Genomic DNA, 22,526 nt, shown 5'->3' on the forward strand with positions numbered 1-22,526 from the left:
CATAGCAAAACAAACGGACCTACAATTTTTTGCAATGACCATGCAAGTGAGACACCTTCTGGCAAGGGTAACACTGAACAGAGATGGCTCACAAATAGCAGGTTCTTTTTAGGTAATTCATGAAAACATCCTCGATACAAAGATGAATGCCATCACAGAAGCAAAATTCACATTCAGACAGAAATCCTGAAAATCTGTGCCATTTCTACAGACCTACCTTCCCACTAAAAATCACCAAGTGGGCAGTTCAGATTCTTTCCCCATCCATTTGAATAACTCTTGTTCCTTTTTCAGCATGTTCCTTAAATTCACCTCAAATTCAAAAGGTACCAAATATGAAAGGGTCTGAAACACCCACGGGAAAGCATCCACGATGGCTACAACACCATCTGCCACAACAAGATGTTCTGTGGCCTCTTCTGTTAGATTTTCATTTGCTCTTTCTTGGTGTTGTTTCCACTAATCTCGAATAAATAATATTAGACTGAGAGCATATGGTGAATCTAAGAACCTAATACAGACAGCCAATTCAATTACAGTCAGTAGAATGGGTGGCTTTACAAGACAGAGAGGTAATCAGTAAACAATGAGATATTAACTGTAGCTACTGTGGGCCAGACCAAGGACCCAACTCTTAAAAAGACTCAAAAGACATAACTAGATCTATACCAGAGCCTGCTCTGGACTGCACCTTGTTTGTCTTGGCTTAACAATGCGACACCGAAAAGGTCACACTGTAACACACTGCTAGTCTGATTGTTTCTCAATCCCATAAGCTTTCCAGGTTTTATGAGCACATGTTCTGAGAACAAAGAAGAAAGAAATGCAAGAGCTTCGCTCTGAAATCAGAACAAATTTCTGAGCCTTATTTCCCAAATTTTCATTGAGTAAAAAGCATATTCATGAATTAATTTTGATTCTGAAGGGAAGATCTTGAAAAATAATAATTTCAACCCAAATATTTTGGTTGGATGCTAGTGCAAAAGCTTAGGTTAAAAGAGTCATCAGTATAAACTAAAGGGGCTGCTAAAACAGGTCCTCATTCTTGCATTTATATTGCCAGCACAGATCAAACAAGATCTGCAAGACTGCAATATGGGAATGGAGCAGGGGAGAGAATATCATAAAAATCCAATCCTAAGCAGTCAAAATACAGAATACATTGCTCCAGTAGAAACTGGCACATACACAACATCATCATGGGAATCATTTTACTTCATTTGACAATATCTTGAATTATTAGAACAGGCTGGTTTGTTGGATAGGAAGTTCCAAAACACACATCAGCCTCCTAACCTCCTCCTATCCTTGTGAACACATTACATATACTAGAAGATTCCATTTGTCAGGTTATAAATAGGAAAAGAACAGATTCTGACACACAGCTGACGTTTATGGACATGACTTAAAACAAGAGCTCCCTTGCACTGTAGTTAGATGATTGAGTCATATTACTCATTTGGATTCTCATGGTCTTGGAGACCAGAGGATCTGAATGAAGGAAAGAATTTTACTGTTAAAATAGGTTAATTACAATTTAGTGAAGACAATGGGAAGAACAACACTTACCTTTTTTTTTTAATCGGTAGGGGTCATCTTTTCAGAAATATCTTCTACCCATTTTTCCTCCATTGTAGTTTTAAAGCATTCTTAGCTTTGATGACACCTTTTTACCTTGTGGGTGGTATCTACTGGAGATTAATGCCTGCATAACAGAAGACATTACACATCAGAGAACAAATTATAACAATTTAATAGCCCTTTCTGGCTTCACATTTTCTGAAACCGTTAAAGAAAGGGAGAAGTATGTACCAATGACATCATAAATAAAAAAGTTCTGCAATCTCTTACACTGACCAGGATTCCCGGACACTTATACAATGGTTGATGAATGTCAGGAGAAAACAGTACTATGTGTCTGGCAACTCTACTGGAGCAGCACTCCTAGTTATTCAGAAGTCCTCCTGTCTGAGGTAGCTTCCCTTAAGGAGATGTTGCAGTGATAGGGGTTATTTGCAGCCTTAAATTTAGAGATTTAGGTGTTTTGAAAGTGAAGGAGAAAAGCTTAAAGCACTACAGAAGGGAATAAATATAACTCCTACTTTATGAAAGAAAAAGGTGGTTGGTAAAATCTTCTCTCCTTTCCTCCTCTCTACTCATCGCTTTTCCTTTGTTACAAAGATTGCAAAGGCTGGTACACAAAGCATTGGGTGGAACTGCTCATTGTGGCTCTAATACTGCCCAAAGAAAAGCTGCCTGAACTTTTAGACTGCAGAGATTTGACAGCTCAGCCAAAGGGTGTTTTTTCCTTTCTTTTCCTTTCAGAAAAAGTGTTCGTTTTCCTCAGGAAAAAACAAAACAAAACAGGATTTCTATAAGTAAACCAACTCTTAATAGACTTCTTTTGGCTAAAGAATAAGTTACTGAGGTTTGGACCTCTTCTGGCAAGAAGGCAGAACATTTTCATGGAAATAAACAAATTAATACGAGGTAACACCAGGGACATAGCTCCAGTGCAAATCTCCTCCTGTACAGCTCTCTGGAAGACAAGCAGAACGAGGGGAACACAGATCATTCCATTCCTCCCATTCTTGCCTTCTAGTAGCACCCACAGGAAAATAAAACAAAAATACATTAAAAACAAAAGGAAAAGTTAAGCAATTTTTTACTCCCGTTGGTCTCATGAAAGCCCCTCAGACAACACCAGAGGGCTCTGTGGCTGCACTCAGGCAGCCCCGCCACATGTCAATGTGCTCAGCAATGGATTGTTCCTGATCTGCTTCGTCTGAACTCTCTTGCTGGTGGCACTCCTCCCTGGGCCCAGCCTGGCAATGAGATCTCCCTTCTGCTGCCACTGGCTGCTCTGCTTCTCTGTGCAGCTTGTCCTGGGGACTGGAATACCCCTCTACTACAGCAGTGGGGCAAATGAGCTGGTGTGAAACTGCAGACCTGCCCAGAGTGCTGACATGCCTCACAGATGCCATGTTTGAAGTGCTTGCCTTGTCTTCTGAGTCCTGCCTACTTCTTTCTAAAGAACTGCAGAGCAGGCAAAGCTCTCGGTTTCCTTTTATTTTCCATTCTGAGTTTATTAAAGCTTCAGCTGCAGCCAGAGCCTGCAATGTATGGAGTCTGCAGTGCATGACTACGAACAGTTCCCTCCTGGGGAACTGTTGTCCCCATTTGCAACTGCTGTTCCCATCCCATCACACTCCCAGGTGCTATAATCACCACTTCTGCTGCAGGAGCTGAAGGGATGTAGGGATGGGGTGCTCTCAATCTTTGCCTTTCTGCCATCAAGGCTTAGCTGATTTTTCTCATATCTTTTTGTAGAGCTTGATTCCCAGAGAGTTTGTTCAAAAATAAGTTTTTAGTAGGCTCGTTCACAACACGTCCTGGCCAAGGAGAGGTGCTGTGTCTGGAATCCGAGCACTTCCCTGAAGGGGCCTGGGAACACAGCTTGCCCTGCCTGTCACGTGGAACTGGACATCAGCCAGGGCTTTGTTTTACTCTGTTTCTTTGCCAGTCCACTCTCCTCCTTTTAACCAGTTTTGCAGCTCTGGGAGTATGCAAAGAGAGAAAACACCACAGTTCATTTACCCTGTCTCTCTTATTCAGAGTCTCCAGGAGAGCTAGCTATGTCTTGAGGTTTGAGTTGATTTTTGATGGGCTGGAAGGTCAGACAGCAACAGGGAGGCCCTGGGACACATCCTCAGGGGTGAAAAAAAAAGGACTTTGTCCACTCCTGGGACAGCACAGCAGTGAATTGGCTCATTTTCACATTGACCCATACTATATTGTGCTTGAATTGATTTTATTTCTAAAATAAAGACTGGTTCAGGGTATGTCTCCTCTGCTCATCTCAGTGGGATTTGTTCTAGTGAGAACAATCTTCCCTCCTCATTGAGGAGCTCTGACATTCATCAAGGGACATTCACATCCCCAGGTATGTCAGGCAGCTACTGGCATCATCTTTGTCATTGATGGGTTCCTCCCAGTGACATCAAAAGTGTCACAGACACCCAAAAATCTTGTTGTGAACTCTCCCATCCAATAACTCCTGCTGCAGAGCCACATCTCTTGTCTTGCTAATTGGCCTTGCATTTACCTTTTGCCCTGTACAAAGGGCAATACACCACATTTACAACTGGATATCGTTAGTCCAGCTACTAAGTGGCAAGGAAATCTGAGCAGACCTGAGCCCTGCCTGCCTGATACTCCATCCCCCCAATGCACAAGCCATTTTCCTGGTCTTACTACATAAACTTACTTAAATCTCTGCATCGCAAGTCTTGGAAGAGGCTTGCTGGAATCTGTTGCACTGTTTGATCAAGGACATCCTCCTTGTGGTCCACAACACCCACTGCAGGCAACTCCAGCAGGTTCCTGAGGTCAGGGGTACTTTTTCCCCATTACCAGAGCAAAGACACGTACAGCCAGAGAAAGCAGAGTTCTGGCCCCTTTGCAGAGACACATTCCCAGTCAGCCAAGTCTCCAGGTGGTAGATCAGAGGAGCCAGCTGCACTGATGTAAATTAGACCTGTTTTCTGTCTCTCACACACAAATACAAGCCACAGATGAGGAAGACATGCTGGAAGCTGCTATTTATGAGGAACAGTTTAACACAAGTGACTTATAGACCAAGGTCAGGCTGAGATCTCAGATAAGAGAGGCATGGGGCAGTCATTGATTTCTAGACATACTTCTCAGTGCCTGCTGATGAGAAAAATGCTGAGGTCAGCTCAGATCTACTAGGAGCAGAGGCAGTATTGAAGAGTCTCCTTACATGTCTGGAAACATCCTGCTGTGGGACAATAAGGAGAGATATGATTCTGCAGTGTGGAACTGGAGAATCTCCTGTGGCAAACCTGTTACCAAAAAGTCAAACATTTTGCCAGTGCCTTAGCTCCAGCTCAGCCAAAATCCTCACAAGTGCCTCAGAGAGAAAAGAGATTTGTTCAAAGCCAGAGGGGCAAAGCTAAGGGAGACTGTCCTCATGAACAGAGTTGAATGCAAGTCCCTGCCACCCCTGAGCCTAGTAGACCTCCTCAGTCAGGCATGGAAATGGTCAGACAGAAAGAGCTGGCAAGAAGCAGCAGGCCCTTGTACATACATGGAGAACAGCAATGGAGTTCCCTTTCCAGAGCAACAGCAGATGGGAAATCCGTGCTTCAAGGAGTTCAGAGGCTCCCCAGCCTGCCCTCCCCACAGGCACAGCCTCCACAGCTCCCGACACTGCATCCGTGACCGAGCTCTGCCTGCAAGAGACAATTCCATTTCAGTGCAACAGATTCAAACTCTAATTGAGTTTTGTCATTTAAATCAGGGCAGGAGCAGCTCTGCCAGCCTGCAGCCATGAGGGCTATTTTTGAAGAGAATTGTCAAACGGGCCAGGAAGTCAAATATGACATTTTTAAACCATTCTTAAGCGTGTTCCTGCACGTGCATGTGCATTTCCCTCTGAAAGCAAGAAGCAATTACTCCCTGTGCACAGAAGGAGACCAGGTTGCTTTAATTGTGTGGCTGCTGAGATGGCTTCTTGTGGAAGCTGAAAAAGAGAGGAAAAAATCCTCAGCTTCTGTGTGCTTGCTTGCTTTACGTGACTCACCACAATGGAAAAAAACCCTCTTGCCTCTTCATCCCATCTCAGACACCATCTATCTTCATGCCAGTCCACTGCTGCTTGCACAGTGCAGTCCACCCCTTTATGTTTCTTAATTCAAGCACATAGTGCAAAGGTAATTCAGAATATAGCTTTTCCTCTTCCCCTTGTAAAACAAGGAAAGACTGTTTTAGCATGAGGGCATCAGATTAGGACTCAGATCCAGCTTTCATATTCAGTACTGATTCAGATTTCTGGTGTGACTCAGTTATTCATCTTCTCTTTAGGCAAAAGTGCAATAAAACTTTGCCTTTCATCCTGTTCTCTCTCCAGGCAGAATCCAAGGCTTTTTCTCCTCAACAGGATTTAGTACAATGAGCCCCCAATTACACTTCCATTACAAATTACATTGTAAATCTCTATTTACAATCATTTTCTTATATTCTCTTCTAAGTACCACATGCTTTTATAGAGCTAAGTGAGCAGGTTGGTAGATGCTTTGATCTGTTTTACCAGGCCTTTGCAGTTAAATCAGTGTTAGGAATAAAAGTCAATACACACATACTGATGTAGTTACAATTTCATCAATTCTTTTACTAAGGAAATAAAATCATTAGAGTATTTTGCTGGTTTTTTTTTTTTTTTTTTTTTTTTTTTACTGTTCTATAGATAGAACAGCTGGTATGTTTTAAAGATTCAAATACTTTAACAAAGTATTTCCTCAGAAAATACTGTTTGTATAAGAGCTTGAATTTTAGTGGAGAAAAATTAACATATGTCTATCATAATTTTGTGCTATAAATAGATGTTCCCAGTTACCATAAACACTTACTCTGAATTTCACTCCAAACAGTATCCAGGATTTATCAGCTCCTGATTACCTCAGTAGAATACCCAGTCTTACATAATGTACTTCTAGGCCTTCTGAATAGCCAGTTTCTCCCCGTATCTCTTTCCACTTACCTGGCTCATCCTTCATCAATTTGCCTATGAGGAAGTAACAGTGGATAATATTGAAAGTCACCTGCTGAAGTCACAATGATCAAAACCCACAGCTTACTCCTCGCTCACCAAGACAGCCCTCAGTGCACAGGCTATTGCCCCTCTGTGCAGTGAGGAGCAGCAAGCAATGACACTGAAAGGCAGAAGGAAGGTGGATGTGATTTCTTCATTTCTATTTCATATTGGTTAAATCTTTTTTACCCTAGATTTCAGATATTTAAATGCTTTGCAATATTCTGAGTTTAAAATTGCACTGCGACCTTTAGAAGAGAAAAGGATTCTCAGGCTAAAATATGAGTTGTGCCTTTCCAAAGGCAGCTCATTTCGCCATGCAGAGCTCTTGGTGTTGTTAACAAGAGCCGTGGCTTTTATGCTGTGTTTATGAAAACAGAAGTCCGGCTGTGCAGTCCTCTCTCCTCGAGGTAGCTGAAATGTAGAATTGGCCCATGTTTTACGCCAAATGCAATTGATAGCTTAGCTGAAAATTGGATTGTCTTTAGAATAGAAAGCAAAGTGTGCAAAAGTCAATGGAAATATTCTTTTTGGCATCCCTAGCCTTGGAGCAGCTCTTCAAAGATGGATTCTTCATGAGGAGAGCTGCAATGTTGAACTAGGCCCTGAAATGACTTCCTTAGTCTAAACTCTTAAATATTTCACAGTCACATTAAAGAGGAAGACTCTGTCTGCCACACTTAGCCTTTCAAAGCCATTTCTCTGCAGAACTGTGAAATAACAAGAGTATATTGACACAGTCTGATTTGGAGATCTGGAAGAAAACTGTGCATGTTTCTGAATCTGGCTAGCATTGCTCAGTTATCACAGATTACCAGAGCAGTAGGCATGCCACCTGAGTCAGAGCAATTGTGCACACTCATACCTGATGGAACCAACAAGATGCAACATGGCTTTCTGACATCCTGGGGGAGAGCCATGCCAAAGTCCATCAGCAGAGACTGGAGCATATTCTGCATTCAGAGAGGCTGAATGTACTGGAGATGTTCGGACTGGAGACTGAGAAAGCTGATGAGGAATTTGATTATTGTCTTCTGCTACCTGAAAGGAGATCACAGGAAAGGCAGCCATGCTTCTCCTGTAGAAGAACAATTAAAGGATGAAGGATAATAATTACAAAGATGTGAGAAAAAAAGCTCTTCACCAGGATTAAGCACTGAAACAAGGAACCAGAAAGTCTGTGGACTGCATACTCAGCCAAGGCCCTGAGCAACCTGACCTGCACTTGGCATTGATTCCACTTTGGGAGGGAGGTTGGAATGAATAACTCCAGAGGTACCTTCCAGCCTTGGGTCAGTAGCTCATAAGGGAGTCAGCATAACTTGCATTACTTCATACTAACACTGTGTACCAAAAAAGTTACTGAGGCTTAAAGATGCACAAAAACTCACAGAGCTCAGAAGAGAGATTGAGAACAGTCTTTTAGCTGGCATTGAAGTTTCAACAACATTTTTGAACTAACTATGTAACTGATTAACCACAGTATTCTTACTAATGATACATGAAATTCAGACTACAAGCATTTTTAAACAAGCAGAACATTTCAGAATTATCTATCCGTAGTTAATTTGACCGTTTCTCTGATAGCAAAGCCATGCTTCCTAAATATGCAGGACTTTCTTCACAGAGTAAAGTGTAGATACACTGGTATACTCTTCTCTTTGGAGATATTTTTAACAGACATGTATATTGGTTAAGGAAATACTTTGAGATTAAATGTTAACTTTTCTCAGTAGTTTGTAGTATCACATGACACGACAAATGCTAGATGAGCATGGATTTATTTCTGAAAAGAGAATATAGAAAGTATATAGATCAGTCCTATTGCAAAGATAACTGTTCAAAAAGCTTCTCAGATACAGAGCACTCATCCTTTGCAACTGCTGCTGCTTTGTCAATAATTTATCTGTAATTAATTATTGAGATACAATTTTTAAAAAATATAAGTAAAATCTTGACAGCACAAAGCACAGAATTGTGAGATCAGTGTTGAACTGCCCAAGCAGAGACTGAGTAGAAAGTAAGATGAATTCTTATTAGCATGCAAATAGATGAGATAATGTAAAAGGGAATATGCTGCTCAGGAAACATTTACAAATGTTATTTTTCAAGTGTTCTGCAGGATGGAAGTCCCCATTTAATAATGACATTTAAAAATTGTCATTAAGGCCTTAATCCTTTAATGTGCTCTATGTGGGTGACTGTTGTCCAGATGCTGACTGAGGTCAGAGACAAGGTGGGCTTCAGTGAGGGATGGTAGTACCTCAGCTGAGCATCACATTGGTTTATAGGCTTACAAATTCTTCCTGCCCTGAAACACAGAGATTTTCAACCAAGCACAATATGAGGAATTAAAAAAAAAAAAAAATGAATGGGGAAAAAAATCTCAATGGCATTTCTTTCAGCAGCAACTCAGATTTCTAAGGATTTTGTAACACTAGTTAGCAAAGGGAGGGTCGCAGGTCCCAAGTAACCAACAACCATTTTTAACATCAATATATATTGAATTTATACTGATACATATTTAACGAACTTACCTACCCTTAGCTGAACCACAGAAACTGAAAGCTGCTGTGCTTCCAGCATCTTGTAATGCAAAATAAAAAGGGATATCTTAAACAACATTTGCTGGAAATGGTTTGCAGAAATGTATGCAGGAAATTGACTCCTCTCACCTGGGAGATGATAGTTGCAAGCAATGAAATTATCTGACCATAACTTTAAGGAAATCCTAGTGGACTTCAAAAGAAAGCTTGCATTGCACTTTTATGTCTATGCAGGTGATAGAACTTGAACATGGAAAATCCTCATTAAAATATTTATTAAAAGGAAAGTGCTGCAAATTCCACCTGATATTCTATATTATCCTTGGCCCACTCTAATTAGCATGGCCAGTATCTTAATCCCAGGAAATATGAGATGTCTGTGGATGAATGTCACATTGGCAATAACATAAGTTAATCACTTTGCAGGATATTAGTTGGTTTTTTTTTTTTGTTTCTCTACATACAAATTAAGGGCTTGAAGTGAAGCACTGAAATTTGTTGTAATGGAGTTCAGTGAGGTTTATTTCAAGCACAGAAAGGTTATATTATAGCTACTGTACTGTACATTAGAAAAAAAACTGAAAGTATACCTCAAGGATCTAAGCTCCATATAGCCTTTGGAGCAGTAAATTTTTGACAATATTTCATAAAGACTGCGTGGTGGAAGACCAACAGTTGCACTGGTACAAATCTTTAACGGTTAAATTATCAGATTCCAGCTGACACAAAAGTCAAGTCAAGCAAGTAAAGTAAGATTCCAAGAGGAACCATATGCATATGAGCCTCATCCCACAAGTAAAGTAGGGTGATTTGCTCACAAATGTCCTGATATCTGATAATTACCTCTTTCTCCAAAGACTGGAAGATGAAAAGAAAATTGGGACTAATGGAAGGTTCAGCAAAATAAGTATCATATGTCAGTGATCTGCACATATAACACTGCTCTACTTCTGTGATGCAGTGAATAAAATGAATAGACTCATGAGTTTCTGATCCTACCTCTGGTTTTATCATTAACATCTTTACAGTTATGAGGCACCATAACCTATGCATGTAAGTACCAGAGATTGAAATATTGTGCTGTTTTACATGCCAGTGCTACTTTACAGTTGGTATCAGTATTAAGAAATACAACCTGATAAAAGTAGATAGAATCAAAGAATTGTAGGGTTTGGAAGGGACCTCTGGAGATCACCTAGTCCAACCCCCCTCCAAAGCAGCTCCCAGCACAGGTTGCACAGGTAGGCATCCAGGCAGGTCTTGAACATCTCCAGAGAAGGACTCTCCACCACCTCTCTGTGCAGCTGCGCCAGTGCTCCGTTATTGCACTGTGAAGAAGTTCCCACGCACATTTGTGCAAAACTTCCTATGCCTCAGTTTGTGGCCATTTCCCCTCGTCCTATCATCACACACTGCTGAGGAGAGTCCGGCCTCATCCCTTTGCCTCCTGCTCCTTATATGTTTATAGATGTGGATCAGATCCCCTCTGAGTCTTCTTTTTTCAATGCAGAACAGACCCAGGTCTCTCAGCCTCTCCTCATAAGGGAGCTGTTCCACATCCTTTATCATCAGCCCAAACCACCCAAAAAGTGACAAAGAAAAGGAAGCTGGGAACCTGCTGGAAACCAGAGAGAAAAGTTATTTCTGTGTTGCTGGATGATGTGGGGCATTCAAAGCCATATTTCTGTGTACAAAAAGATTGTTGCCATTCCTGCTCCAATTCTCACCTTTGTGTTGAAAGATTCCTTGAGCTGAACTACCTCCCAAAATACAGGGAAAAAAAATCTAAAAAGTAGATATTGAAGTTAGTCATCTGTGTTCCCTCTGTTGTCAGTGAAAGGGCATCCTTAGTACATCTCCCCATGGCAATCTGGAGACAAACTGGCAATATGATGCTGAAACACTCAGTTTTTCACCCTCATCAGTGGTGACAGGAGCTGCGCAGTGGACAGATTCAGGGACTGTAACAAAGGAAGCTGCCAGATACACAGCCTATGTGCCGCACAAAGCAACAGTGCAACAAGATATCCACCAAAACATCCTGATACCAGTGCTCAACTGAAAAGGATTAAGTAGGAGAAAGTCACAACAGAAATTTAATAAATAAATAAATGAAAGGAAAGAGATGGAGGAGAAAAGGAGCTCAGCAGAACTTCTGAGCCTGAGTCATTCTTTTAATAAAACTTTCTGTAAAGTCCAACAACTCAACTACATTTTTATCTCTGAGCCTGAAAAGATGAAAGCAGCAAGGAGCAGAAGGTTGTAACTTTCATGTTTATACACAAATACTCTGAAAGAACCTGCCTCCGCCAAACACCTTCATTCAGTACTTAGAAGTACAAACACAAATTAAGCGGAGGCTTTGAAGTCCTCAGCTATGCAGAAGCCTCAACAGAACAAAGAGTTCTGAGCTGAGGCAGAGGAAGAAAGGTGCATACGGCGTTGGAGGTCTACGAGAAGCAAGGAGACACAGACAGATGTGTATTTTGGCCCTCTGAATTTTCTTTCTATGAGGAGCCACATCTAATGTGTTGAGGAATTTGTCATGGAAGGCCAGAAAAGTCCCTGTCCTGACTTGGCAGTGCATCACAAGTCTCTCTGACAGCTACTGTTTACCTCATGCTCAGATAACAAGGGATGAAAGGCTGAGGGTAGATGAGGCAAGTAGGGAGATGACAAGAGCCTCTGCTCATCATTACCAATGCTGCCACTCACAGGAGGACATATGGCTGCAGTCTAAGAGCCAGCAGTAGCAGTTGCTCAGCTGAAGGTTCAAGACACATTACACAGAAGTTCTTGGTGGTCAAGGTGTCATAGGCTTAGCAATCCTGCCATAAACACACACCTTCAGCAGCTGGACTCCATGGTTCCCCAAAAAGACCTCCAAACAACACAGCTCAAAGCACAGGATTCAATGCACTCTGTCAGTTCCTAAACTGTATCCCTGGGCCACTGTCCATCCTTATGTTAGTCACTTTGGCCATGAAGCCGTCTCTGTCTGTTAGATTTGACTTATCAGCTTTACTACACCACAGCACCAGTCCTGTATTGTCTAGACAGACATCACCAATAATTGTACTAATCTTTCCATGAATGTAAACACAAGAGAACCAGAGGACAAGAAGTTAACCTCTAATCGGTGGAAAAATGCTACAGATATTCAAAGTAGATAGAAAATGCTGAAGAGAAAGTCAAATTCCAGTAGTGCTGCTGTTCACGCAAGAATCAGAACATTATATCCCAGAAAGAAAGCTAAAACAAAAAACTGCAGAAATGGATTTTTTTACTTGTTTTTGGAGCCTGAGGGCTCCTTGTTTTGTGTACAGAAAGGCAGTATTGACTTTGGCAATACAGTGTACACCCTGCAGGGCTCTGAGCCTGTTCCTGCTGCCCCTAGTTCACTTCTTCCATAAATTCCTCTTAGCAATGATGGACCTTTATTAAAAAAAAATAGAAAGAAAGAAAGAAAAAAAATCTACTTAATGAGTTTTCTCACATATGTCCAAGAGCAAAAAGTAAATGCTTAACCTCTGACATCGAGGCTGAATTACAACACAGTAAGTGATGAAGAGCCACTGCTTACTGTTCGCTTTCAGAAAAGTAACCAAGTCAACACTTCAGAGAACAATTAGTATTCCAGCTGGTTTCAACACTGAAATATTTTTTCTTGGAGGAATCAAATAGTTAAGGTTGTTTAATCACCTCCCTCGGGTTTACAGAAAAATTCTGCAAATGCAAGTCCACAAATTTCATTGAGAACCCAGATATTGCTGTTAACATGTGGTCATATATACTTATATGATAGTTAGCATTCTGTACATATGCATGTGTGTATATATATAATATATTTATACACATATCTATATCAAAGAATAAAAGTATATCTAAGTCTACATGTATACAAAAGGATACATGTCTTGTGTTTTTCTACCCAAAACCAATTATTTGTGATTAAGTTGGCTGCTTCACAGTAGTACCCATCTCAGGACTATATGAACAATTTAGTACCATGTTTATCCAGTTTCTCAACTCCCAGAAGGAGACATACTTTGTATTTTCTTGTTTTTCTTCTCAAAGCCTGTCATGAAAAGCTCATTGCCTTGCTTCTAATAGATTCATAAGCTTTAGTGAGGAATACTGGGCCCAATCACAACAGTTAAATACCCCTACAGTCAACAATTCTGTGGAAGACTTTAATCTCTGAAGTGAAATTCTTCTACTGCTTTGCACAGAATGACAGATTCTGTAGACTTAAATTTTACCAAGTTTTTCCTCCTCTCAGTGGTGAGCTTTTTGTCCTAATAACTGTCTCTAAATCAAAATTAGATGAAGAAAAAACTTTCTGAAGCTTGGCATGAGAAATGTTGTGTCCCAAGTTACAGAGAAATATTAATGAATCTACTAATGGATAGAATAAGGAGCTTTAATGACTTATATCCAGCTGGCTGGAGCCGTACAATCTATGAAGGACTGAAGGAAGGCTCCCAAAGGGTTTTGTGATGTGCTGATTCTCAGATAAATCCTTGGATGTGTTTCCTGGGAGTGTTCACAAACTCAGTAGGTTCAGGCACTGATTCAAGAAAATTGTCTTATTCACTTTTTGCTATTGCCAGATATTCAGAAGTTTTCAGCACCCAGCAGCTAGAAAAACAGAACTCCCAATTTCTAACAGTTTTACAAGGTGCTTAATTTTAAACACATCCTTGGAATAGGCTATTTTTTAAGTGCTTTCCAGAGTTACACAGTTGTAATCTAGTTTATTACACCATGTTATCAAGTGTAATCCAGATTCTTGCTATTCCAAGTAGGAAAAGACACTAGGTCGATGTGGGATCTACAAGGAGCTTTGTCACACAAACTGCATTTTGCGTCTGTGTAAAGTCCATTTCAGTTCTAGATGCTTTGTAGATGCCAAATAAGATTAATGGTTGCCTTTATTTGCTATTGACTTCTTTAATTTTATTGCCCTCTGGCAGTTAATGCATCTGCTAAACCACAACAGAGAAGAAAGTTGCCAGAAGTTTTTCAAAGACCTAAAGGCATAAACAACCCTAAAAGAGATCAAATTCACTGGCCAAAGGAAGGCCCTAAGGAAATAGTCATGTTACCATAGCAAGATGGTTCCAGCCACTGCTGGTTTCTTGAAAGTTTCACTCTGAATTACTCATCATACTGCTAAGATCCATCATTGCACTTTATATCAGTGTGCCACAAAATACAATTTAATTATTTTACTCATATAATATTCTGCCAGAATATATGAGATGACATCATTACATGAAGTCTCCCAGGTACTTAATACTGGATAACATTACCATGGAGGAGTATCACCTTCTGATAGTGAGGCAGTCTGGACAGTAGAGCAGCAGCAAACAGCAGAAAGTCCAGTTCTGTCCCACCACCTGCTCCAAGTGCATGCCTTCCAGTGAACGGTTTGCCCACATCCCTGCAGGGCAGAGATGGCCCTCAGCCTTGTTGCAGATACCTCTGCTGCTGGACCAGAGATCATACATCACTGGAACCCTGCAAACATCCAACTCATGAGGCATGCCTCATTGCACAGCCAGATGTAGCCACTGGGACATGACGCCAGCTCAGGACAATGTCTTGATGATGTGAGAATACCTCCTGAGGAATCTGCAATTTTCCTATGAATGTGAAAACACCAAGTATTAGGAGTTCTCAAAGCCTTAGGGTGTACATTACCCCATACGTGCCTAAGGGATCTTCCCTTGCTGGCTGGTTGGCTAGGGCAGGCCACTGCAAGATCCAGATGGATCAGCATGGTGGCCAAATATTTAAATGTCCCATTGCACATGAAGTCCATATTTCAGTACACACAGAAAAGCTGCACAAAGGTTTCAAAGAAAAGCCTTCTCATTGTTTTTGTGAAGGTTTGGGGCTGTGGGTTTTGGTTTTTTTTTGTTTTGTTTTGTTGAGCTGTTGTTTATTTTTGCAAAACCAGAACAGATCCTAAAATATTCAACAGTTCATCTATTAAATCAGGTCAGGCCTGATCCCCTCTCAGGTTGTCTGTGAGGTAGTCTGACTGGTTATCTGTTATTATCGTTGTTGTTTTTTTAACTCAGACTTTAACTCTGCCTGTCCTTACATGATATTAAATACAAAGGGAATAAATGTCATCAGTGATTTTGACCTCTCTGCAATGCACCAAGCAACCTAGATGCCTTAATATTTCTCTGTCCTTGCCTCTGAACTAACAGGTATAAGCAACATGTTCCTATTACTATGTTAGAGAGATATGGACCACCTGCACATTGAGAGGCACTGTTTCATCTTGCTTAGGTCTAGAGCAATGCCTATTACAGTAGAGAAGTCACATTTTTACATTTTGTAGGAGATTTTTATGCTTCATCTTGGGATTTACACTGATTTGAATTAAAAAAAAAACCAAAACACTACAATCTCTTGAGTTCTTACAAGAAAATGAGCCTGATGTGACACTCGAAGGTAGAAAGCCAGGTAGCCCCAAATGTATTCTTGCAGTGAGTGGGAAGAAACAAATTATGCAGCTGAAAGGATACCAAGATGATCTTCCTGTGGTTTAAAGAATCATAAGTCTGGCGCCAACTGTAAGAGATCAGTAGAATCAATGGCACTATTGGCCTATGCAGATGGAGAGAAGATTTTCATAATGCTGCATAATGATAAAAGACTGGTTGATAGTTAGATTTGTCATTGCTTGTGGTTTCATGTAATAACATAAGAAATACCTTAGCATTTTCAGCAACAGCGTTCCAGATCCTAGCAGACAACTGAGCTAATTATGTGCAAGGTCCAAATGAATGAATTAGTCTCCTCCAAATCTTTTCTCAGTTAGGAACTCTTGTATCATGAAGTAGGAGAAACAAGCAATTTTTGCTACCTTAAGGCTTTTTCGCTGACTACATCCCTTCTGTCTCTTGAATAACCTGAGCCTGCAGATCTGTTAGAGGGCCAAGCCAACTCTCAGCTCCACTTCACAGCCTTCCTAAAGCACTTCCTGTAGCAAAATAAAGGCATCATTCACTACGAGAAAACTTCAGCATGCAGCCATTATTGCAGGTTTTCTACTACTCCAGCAACTGGTTGGTTTGTCCATTTCTGGAGATGAGATTTTCACAGGTTCTGGAGGAGTCATGTAAAGCTCAGCCCCAGGACTTTTCTAATTTCCGCTCTCTACCAACGTGGGTACTGGCTGAGCTCCCCAGGCTTCACTCCTTAACCCCTATGAAATCAATCCACACCAAAGAAGGGCTCTCAGCTCAATTTTCAATCAACAGTTGAAAATTCCTTATGTCTTTCCCCATACCCTGAGGGATCTGATACTACTTACCAAGAAGGAACCAACTCTGATGTCTTGTGCTGAGGTTAAAATATCTCTGAATTATTCTCTCTTGCCTACAATGAGATATTTAATATTTTCACTTTTCCCTGGAGGCAGCAGACTAAAAAATAAGGAAACAGTGTCAGGTGCAATAAAATAAAAAAAAATCAGCTAAACAAACAGCAGAATGTACTTACCCCCACGAGGTGAAATCTGTTTTTTTGAGTTTTGCATAGTGCAGGCAGCAATGATCTTCAGCTACGATTGAGCTCCTACATGCACAGACTATAATAATGAATGCAGAAAGACTGTAGCTGCTCACTGACCAACCCATCTCCCTGGCTGCAGTTTAGGGACTGAGGATATGACTCACCCTGTTAAGGCTGCGCTCCATTTAATTTTAATGCTGCACAGTGGGTTTTGTTCTACCTGTTCTTGGTCTCTGATGTTACATACATATATCCAGTGGAGGCAGTTCTCTTGCTTAATTCTGCGTTTGTGATATTTTACCAGGCAGAATGTAGGCAATATAGAAAAGTTTGGATTAAGTAATCTCAGAAGTAGCACTTCTACACCATCAAAGCACTCTAAAGCAACTTCAGCCCATATCAGCAAACTAACATGTCTCTAAGCCTCCGGCATATCAGCTTAAAAGCATTTCCTGTGGTCTCCTCATTTCTTTTGAGAATATCCTGTAAGTGATGTACAACCAGGGAACAAATACAATTTCTCAGAGTGCTTAGTTTTCACTTTGGCACAATCTGTAGTGGTTATGTTTCAAAATCCTCATGGGAATTGAATTATTCCAGGTCTTACTGTCCTGGACCCCTTCATCTGATTTAGCTGTTGGCTAATACACTCAGAAGTATAAGACACACACAGAGAGAATTTGACTGTACAAACTATACTGAAGAAAGCAGCTGTAAGTTTTCAAATTCAAGCATGCAAATTGATATTTATATTAACGTGAATCCCAGTGCTAGCTGTGATAGTTTTCTGCAGGTCTCTTGCACAGATTGTCTCAGTGCCATAACCTTTTTTTCACTTTTATTTCCTTTTCATTTTTTCTCATCTTTTCCTCAGAATGCCCTATATCTTCCTGAAATTCCTCTTGTGACTAGGATCTAAGGCTAGGGAAGCCTGTTACAGAAGAACAGCTGCTCCCTCTGTGCTTCCTGAGTGCTTCTCATTGACATGAGAGGTGAGCAAGCCCGTCATTTGGATCAAGGTGAAATACAGCCTGAATGTGTTTATTCCAGCTCTTAATGCTGTTGATTATTAGAGATTACTAGTGTGAACCATCTTCGTCCCTTTCAACCCTTGCCAATGTGTCACTTTTCATTGGAATGTCCCTGTATTATCCCTATAGAAACAATCAGGACATAAAGCATGACTTCATGAATATAAAACAATACACACACAAAATGGAATAACCTTCTGAGAGTTTCTGATGAGGCTGGGAAATACTTGGGATTGTTGGAAAAAGCCCTACCACTAAAATGAGTTCCACCTTTCCAGGGCAATCTTTTCCCTTACTTCTCCAAGATCTGGTAATCACCAGGATATTAAAAAACATGTAAACATGTCTGACCCAGCTTTGGTTCACCTGCAGGCATGTCACTCTTCATGTTTTTGGTTTTTTGTTTGTTTGTTTGTTTGTTTAAGAAATGGACAATCTCCGTTTGTTTAGTACTCACTCATTCGGCTGAATTCCATTATGGAAACTAGAATACAAATAGAGTCTCATGCTTCAAACCTGTGAAATTCTAAGAGGGCAAGACAGAGAAAACTCAATTTCATACAGCAAAATTCTGCAACTTCCTTGCCCACTAAGCATTTTTTCCTCCAAGCTAATAGAAAAAATATAAATTATTTAATCTCCACTCATTGCACAGAATTAATCTGGATTATCATAAAGCCCGGACACTAGAGCAAATTGGACTGGTGAGAATGTACTTCAGATTTTAATCCCAATAACACATACCTGGTGGCACTGCGTGGACTCCACATAAACGCTACTGCCAGTCTTTGTGAATTGATGGTAGGATAAATGCATTAGATTTACTTTTAACGGTTCTGAAGGCTCAGGGGAGGTGTGGGAGTTTAAAAGATAGACGCTTCTTTGTAAGAAGTACATAATCATCATTCATTTCACCAGCTGCGGGAAAACGGAAAAATTTCATAGAAACACAACAGAGATGATGGTTTAATGGTCTGGTAGGATGTGTACTACAAGAAACCAAAAACACAAGGAATATTTAAAAATGGAATGATGAATATGAGCTGATCTTACTTGGGAAGAGTCAGTACAGCTGCATCCTGATGCCAAATGTAAATTACAGCAAGGCAGGGTGTGCAGTGAATGGTTTGGTTTGGCTTCTCTGGATCCAGATTTGGAAAGTAATGCAGCTCACAGACATCAGATGGTGAGGAGGCCTTGACCCATCTCTGAATAAAAAACAAAAACCAAAGACAGTAATATTTCTTTCCCAAAATCTTTTTCTTCGTGATATCCTTAGATGCACAAAGATTAATAGCTATGTTTTCGTTCCTCTCTTCCTACCACTTAATTTCAGAAGTATCTTTTAAGCATTTGTAATAAGTCTGGCTATTCTAAAAGGATCTGCAGATGTTTATCAGAGGGAAATTCATATGCATTTCCTTGTTAGACAATTTTAGAAAGGTTTTTCTTGCTCTTATTCCTTGTATCAGCCTTATGTACACGATTTGGCTTACTAGTTTAAAAGTTATGGGAAATTTTGTGCAGATGATTGGATCTATTAAAATGAGCATTTTGCATCTTTAATATCTAGGGGACAAGTAGAAGCTCTCTGACAAAATATCACATCAAAGAAAAGTATTCAAAATTCAGCTCATTTTCCCTCCACTGCTATACCTGCAGTGTACTCTTAAACTCAGTAGAGCACAGTCACATATACTTGCCCAAACAGAAACAAAAAAAAAGAAGTCAATTTGAAGGAAGGCGTACCTGAGAGGTAGGTTAACAGATCACAAATGTAGTATGACTGTCAAGTTTAATCTCCCCACCGCTCCATCCACATTACAATTTCCTCAGCATGTTCAAAAGTCCGAATGAATAATTTCCCTTTTTCTTCCTTTTTTTTTTTAATTTAATTTTTAAGGTAAGTCATTAACCTTGGAAGATTCAAAGTGACATTAAGTATGTCCAGTGATGGGGTGAGATTCTTAACCAGGCAAAATATGTGCTGATTCTAGAGATGGAGAAGAGTAAGACGTGAATGAAAAGCTGCTTAAAACTGAGATTTATTTGTGATAAATCAGGGAACAGGCAGTTTCTTAGGATCTAAGATCAGGGTTTTGAAAGATCTCCGAATCAGACAAGACATAGTAATTGCCATCTGAAAGACAAGTGCCCTAGAGAGTCCTGAACAGAAGAGCTTTAGATACTGTCAGGAGACATACACAAAGATCCTGCCACAAGAAATAGCTCCAAATCAGGGATATTTCCTAATCAAAATGTTCAGAATAATACCATAAACTAAGACAAATGAGGGAACAGAATGATGGTCAGTGCAGAACCAAAGATAAGTGATGAGTCTCTAACCACCTAGTTGCATCTGGATAGCTGAGTACAGAAAATCACACCAAATACAGTGAAAATAATACTTCCTGATGTGCAGGAAAAATCTCTCCACAGTGCACCTCTGCATGTGCATTTCAGCACATTATCTTTGTTCAGCAAAAGGTTCATGCCTGTGTGGGTTCAAATACTTAAGTTTGAAGAAAGTTGTATCAACACTTTGTCTCTAATAATAATCTAATCTCAATCGCTTTTGGCTTAAAAGGAAAAATAAAAGGGGATGGGATGGGATGGGATGGGATGGGATGGGATGGGATGGGATGGGATGGGATGGGATGGGATGGGATGGGATGGGATGGGATGGGATGGGATGGGATGGGATGGGATGGGATGGGATGGCTGCTGCCTTCCTCTCTGTTGTAAAATTAATGTGTCTGGACAGTCACATTCAACTTTGTCTCCAGAGTGGCCCTTCAGTGTTCCCTTTAGGAACAAACTGCCTAGAAACCATGATTTTGTTGCCACAGTTTTCATCACAGTGGCAAATGCTGAATGATGAGGTCTGAAGTGCTCTCAGGTGCTGAGACTGCTTAGCTTACTGTCCTTATCTGAAAACCTAAGAAGGAATGAAGAAAAATAGATATACTTGTGGCTTTTTCGTTCAGTGCAAATATTCTTGTTTGAATTTCCCTCATCTTTAAAGCATTTTATAGTCACACAAAAAATAAGAAGTATTACATTGGATTACAGGATTGGACTGCCTTGGTGCTTCAACACTGTTTATATTGGACTCAGATCTTCAGCTAAGGCTCCTCATATCCTGGATGATCCAGAGAATATTATATTCCAGTTCACATTGTGCAGCTGAGGAGATTGTCAGCAATAATCTTTGCCTTGACCCATACACGGTAACCCTGATTTTTGAAGTCCCTGATTATTATAACTCCTCTCTTTTGAAAAACAATTTTCCCTTGGAAGTATTTCAGACCACCCTCAAAAAGATGTTACTGCAAGACTAATATATACAGATACAAGGATTTTATTTGCTGCTGCACAATTTTATGAGTGTGTACCACAGAGCCTAACTTCATGGCAAGAAGATTTATGGTGTAATTACCTTAGTATATTATTGTACAATTTGCAACTAATGGAAAATAAATTTACTGGCTACACTTCAACTGTCAGAAAGTCTGTGCAGAATATTATGAGAGTGGAAGGAATAAGTGCTTCTCTCCACGAGTGGGAATGTTAAATGATAAGTGTTGCTTAACCTGAACGAACATTTTAAACTTGCTCAGTTACCTATATCATAATAGGCAAAGTTTGATGCAAAGAAAATTAATAATGGCTCATGAAAGAAACATATGACATTTGATCTTAGGAAGTAAATAAAGAACTGCCCAGTACATCCACTCCCAAGGGAGTTAAGAGCAGTCAATCACCTTTCAAGCCAAGTGTAATAATTAGGAGTTCTACATAGTCTTTTAATTGCTTTAATTGATATCATTTCCCAGTGGACTGCTGTTGGCCTTTTTCCAAGTTGAAAAAAATGCATCTGATAAATAATTGTGTAATTAGATTTCCAGTCCACTGATCGATGTCTAACATCCAGTACTTAAGAAGAGCAAAAGCAGAGACTTGTCTTCACTTTTGACATAAGACCTTTTGCTGGAGAAAACTTCGTTCAGATCAAATGTTTTGCAACTACATTTCTCAACAACTTGCCAGATCAGTTCAAGTTAGATGCCTAGTGGTAAAAATCCCTTTCATTGGAAGCAGAGGAATTAGAAGCATGAAGTTGAATGGATAAGGATGAAAGAGTTCAGTAGTGGTTTTCAGCAGCACTAACACTCTAGCAAGAGTAAAGTGTTTTCCTTGATTTCTCATTTCTTGCCTACTTCCCTCCAGGCTTCTGAACTCTTCACTCATGTGAACTATCAAGGAGCTATCACAGAATCACAGAGCTGCAGGGGTTGGAAGAGAACTCTAGAGATCGAGTTTCCCAATCCTTTACTCCTACCATATGATGGGCCCCTGTATGGGAACAGAGACAGTCCTAAATATTCACCAAAGAATTCAGCTACAAAAATCCCAAGCAAAACAAATTGTTATTAGATGATGATGGTAGCTATAATAATTGTAATAATAGTAACAGCAAAGTGACCTATAATTTTGTCTGGGCATAAGTTTGTGTATTCCTTTGTTATATCTTGTAAGTGTATTTTAGTGAGATATACATAGGTGACAATGTTTCTACAACTTCTTGTCTCCTCCCACTGTTAATTCAATTTCATGGCACTTTTCTGGAGAGGAATCACAACTCATACAGAAGAAGCCACAGCACTATGTTCCATTACCCTGCAATCTGAGATATGATGAATACCAAAGCATATTTTAGCATGCACAGTACATTACAGGGGTGTGAGAGCCTGTGACCCAAGACATTTCAAAGCTGTGTAAAACAGCCTGTTCTCTCAT

The 22,526-nt window shown here is 40.2% G+C and overlaps 1 protein-coding gene across 1 annotated transcript in view; it reads right to left on the reverse strand.

The window, feature by feature from the left end:
• Window positions 1–1,318: 1,318 nt before the first annotated feature.
• Window positions 1,319–22,526, reverse strand: part of ADRA2A (adrenoceptor alpha 2A) — a 53,818-nt gene continuing 32,610 nt past the window's right edge. The window contains exon 2 of the mRNA XM_065746645.1: window positions 1,319–1,328. The gene's annotated coding sequence lies outside the window, so the exon portion shown is untranslated. The remainder of the gene's footprint in view (window positions 1,329–22,526) is intronic.

Source organism: Cyrtonyx montezumae, unplaced genomic scaffold (genome assembly GCF_038088225.1).
Source record: "Cyrtonyx montezumae isolate F1298 unplaced genomic scaffold, pur_monq_1.0 scaffold_4, whole genome shotgun sequence".
NCBI classification, from domain to species: Eukaryota; Metazoa; Chordata; class Aves; order Galliformes; family Odontophoridae; genus Cyrtonyx; species Cyrtonyx montezumae.